The sequence below is a fragment of the Lingula anatina genome, chromosome 4, assembly GCF_051362555.1.
Source record: "Lingula anatina isolate TDL-2025a chromosome 4, LinAna3.0, whole genome shotgun sequence".
Classification (NCBI taxonomy): Eukaryota; Metazoa; Brachiopoda; class Lingulata; order Lingulida; family Lingulidae; genus Lingula; species Lingula anatina.
The window spans coordinates 6,450,971-6,455,185 of NC_141770.1; the positions used below are offsets into that span (position 1 = coordinate 6,450,971).

The window sequence follows — 4,215 nt, forward strand, 5'->3', positions numbered from 1 at the left end:
GCCCTAGGTTGTGCTAAGCCACCTTCACAAGAGTGCCTAGGAGTTTCAGGGCACATTATAAATATTGGAAGGCTTACAATTTTAGGTCATGGCTCTTTCATTATAATTTTAGGTCATGGCTTTTCATTATTCTCTGCCTGTTGTATGTGATTTAATGGATCCATGCTATTTTACTCATTTTGCCTGTTTTGTATAAGCAATATTTCTCCTTTGCCAGGAGAGCATAACAGAAAACGATATTGCAAGGGGTGAGATTTTATTGAATTATTTTGTTTTAATGTTTGGTTCACTTTATGAGGATTAAGGTACTGTATCCTTAATGTTCATCTATTACATTTACCAGACTGTGTAAGAAATCTGGTACCACTGTGGGTATATTCTTGTTTCCTATTCGAAGACATTAATGGACAGATTACAAGATTATATCATGGAATGCAAAATATTGATACTCAGGTTGTTGCATCAGTAAATATTTTGAAGACTTTGCCTTATCTTATTTGCCTCAAAAGTTCCTCAGAATTACAATGAGATTGTACACAAGTAGAAAACAGGAGTGTGCAGGAGGTGTGCAAAAAGGAAGATTTTTGTCGCACACTTCTGTGCACTCCCCATAGCTGTTTAGTGCACACTCTAGAGTGTGCCACACATGTGCAGCATATTTGTTACATGTGTGCTGCACATTTTTTATTTTGCTAAGGGTACTGATCCACCTACTAAATGTGACTGACCACCTGATGGTCTCCCAGCCTCCACACGCGCCTTTAAACAGATTAAATCTCTGCATGCTCCAAGGTTTAATCGCTCAGCCCTGCAATGACAGTGCATGTGGGAAACCATCAGAAATCAGAGGCATCCCTTTTGAACTATGGTCGGCCAAAATTTAGTCGGAGGATCAGTAAGTATTCAGATCATCCATTCTGAATGGGGCCATATTTGTTGCACAGCTGGAAGCTGCTTTTTGTTAGTTGGTAGTCAACAAACCTGTAGTTATAAGTATAGATGAGGAATAGACATACTGCAGATTTTCTCAACATGATTTGACTTTTTATATTTAAAGGTGGGGTGTCCCAAAACGCTTGCTGTCGGAACAAGGACGGGAGTTCATTGCAGCTATCAATATAGAGATGCGCAAGGCCTTGAACATTACCTGGTCAGTGACCAGTGCCTATCACCCACAGACAAATGGACTGGATGAGATGAGCAACCAAACTCTAAAAGCACAACTCAGCTGTAGTGTTTTCTGTCACTGCCGAGAGGATCCTGGGGTTCCTGTGCACAGGGGTGGTCACATACATAAATAAAGATCCCTCCAGATCTGCACAAGAAAGCTGATATCACGCTCTCTCCTCCACTTGAAGAAAACATAAAGAAAACTCAAGCCACGCTGTCCCTATTATACACCCACCAAACACAAAACGTTCTTACCACGTGGAGAAATGCAGTATATATGTGATGTGGGAAATCAATGTTTTATCAACGTGGTATCAATGTTATCAGTGGAGCACCAACATGAAATCCAGGTGTCCATTAGGTCTCAGTAGACAAGACGCTTGTAGTCACATGCTTTTAAACAACAAAGAGCAAATCTCTCTAATTTTGGAACCTGGTATAAGGTTATTATGAGTAGGGGCAGTGAGGTCACCTGTGTCTGGATCATGAAGGAATGAATTTCTTTAAGTTCAGTGTCTCTGGCCAGAATCAGTTACAAGAAATTATTTCACGTAAGAAACTATAGGAAAAGAGTTCTGGATGGTGGCATTGTTAGTTTTAACACATTTAAATTTTACGATGCATTTACACTGGGTCAGGCTGCATTCAGGATGATGTCAGGTGCTAAAATAATGAAGTCAGTTTGCATTCAGAATATTGCATACTGTGCCTCCAATAGTAAACAGCATACCATGTAAGAGTTAGTAAGTAATGGGTGGTTTTAACGTAGAAATTTCTAACCTGTGTACATGCTTTATTAGGGTTAAAGAGTCTAAAAGGATGGCAGAAAGAATTAGGCTGCCTGCATTGGGTGCAAGAAGCACAGACTATTCTATGCGTGATTAATGGATGAATATTGTGACTAAGTTTAAAACTTTCTTTTAATGATACAGAGACGATACCTCAGCACCTGAGACTCTATAAGAAGAATCATCCAAAAATTGGGATCCAACAGATTGTGGGCAAACTTCGGCCTCAAAGGGAGAAAGAGAAAGAAGCCATTTAACAACTTAGCTATTTGTGCAGTAATTATCAGTAAGTATGTTTATTTATAGAATACAAAGATAAATTTTATGTTTAATCATTACAAACTTGTGTATGTTTCATTTATTACTGTGTGATCAAGTAATTCAGTAATTATTTTTATTATTATTTTAATAATCCAGAGGCATATAGGAAAAACAACCCCAAGGTACATGTAACCTTGTTGGTGGTAGAAGAGGCCATCAGTGAGGCTTTTAAGTATGCCCCCAAAATGCAAGATGGCCCAAAGTACAAGGTATGTGTATCAACTAAAGTTAAGAATGAAATTAAGGCCATGTGATAAGGATATTATAAAAAAATTGTGTACATTTTGTATACGAAGCAATTGGCATGCTATAAGGGCCATTAAGGAGCCACAGTACCTTATAATTTATAAATACCTCATTGAAGGAGTAGGTGAAATAGTAATGGAAATTAAATATGTTTAATCAAATTCCATCAAATGTATATTGTATACTTAAAAAAGAATAGATAATAGTTTTGGAAGAGGTTATTTGATTACCCCTTTCACTCACTTGAAATAAATATATCTTTGGTAGGTGCCCTCACAGAACATTTATATACTGGTATATTTGATGTTACTGATGTTGCTGCTAAGACTGCATTATTACCTTTGAAGGAAAAGTATGTATCTATTCCATTGCTTTAATTTGTGAAAATTAAATAAATTATTGTGATCTTGCAAATGTGTTTTGTCATACAGAAGGAGTATTTGTACAAATTCATTTTTTTTATTACATGATGATTTGTTTCTCACCAGTACTTAGCATTTATTTTGTGTGTGTGTTTGTGTAAATGATAAAAAAATAATCTAAATGAAATTGTTATGCAATGAAGTATGAAGCTAAATGGAAGTACCTTCACTTCACACCAATATTATAAATCTTTCTTACAATCAACTTGTAAGAAATGTGCATGTTTTTTGGAACAAACTTCTTCTGAAACTGCATTTGATAATTTTAGCAGGTTGGCATTCCATCATGTATGCTGTTGTCCTTTTTGACAACACAAATGAGGTAGAGGTGGTGCCATCATCTTGGATTGATGGCGACAAGTGTTTGTAGCCATTTGAAAAGTACAACTATTACAAAGGCCATTGAGCGTAATGTGTCTCCAACTGCTGATTAGAGGCCATACAGTATCAAAGTCCAGAGACAACAAGGTCAGTTCTTAAAAATTGCCAAAATTGGGAGTGAAGTTTATGTTCTAATTTTTATTGGCTTCATATAAATAGAATGAATAGCATCATTTTTTTTTTTTTGCAATCATTCATTAATAGGTATAATTGTTGAATGCTTAACCTTCTAAGCTGCATTTGCAGATGACAATCAAAAGGCACGCCTGAAGTGTAAAAAATTGGAGGCCAGGCTGTCAACAGACCTAGAAACAACAGACACAGAAGACAGAGGAAGAAAAGTAATTTTTATCACTATGCCGTTGATATTCTTGTAAGTGATAAGTGTCTGTTCACCTCATCATAAATAACACATGCTTTTTTGAAAATGAATAGCTCTGTGCATATGTTAAAATGTTAGAATGAAGAAAATGTGTGAAAACATAAAACAGATTGAAAATTTTTTGGATGAATCACATATTTGTCCCACGGACTAGAAATCTGTGGAAGGTGGTAAAGATGGTAATAAATGAAATTAGTTTAATAATAACAGGTGGTATTAAACTTAATTAATACCTGCCACACCTGTCTCTAGACAAATATATGCTTTATACAAAAATGCTTGTTTGTTTAACCTTATTTTTATACGGTAAAGTTTAACTGATGTTTTCTTTTTTCTTAGAATGGGTGCCCCTGAAAAACTGCTGTCTGACCAGCGGTTAGAAATTTGGGGACAGTGCGCAGTGCTGAAGGTTCGCTGTGTGGAAAGGATCTGGTGCGCTGTGCCGAAAGGGTGGCTGTGCCAAGGGTTCGCTGCACCAAAAAAGTTCGGCTACCCATCACCTATT

General features: G+C 36.6%; 1 long non-coding RNA gene across 1 annotated transcript; it reads left to right on the forward strand.

Annotated features, from left to right (window-relative positions):
- Nucleotides 1–2,796: 2,796 nt before the first annotated feature.
- LOC147762158 (uncharacterized) lies at nt 2,797–3,813 on the forward strand. The gene is made up of 3 exons (XR_015333870.1): nt 2,797–2,877; nt 3,217–3,415; nt 3,575–3,813. It is a non-coding gene; the product is annotated as an uncharacterized LOC147762158 (long non-coding RNA).
- Nucleotides 3,814–4,215: the final 402 nt, after the last annotated feature.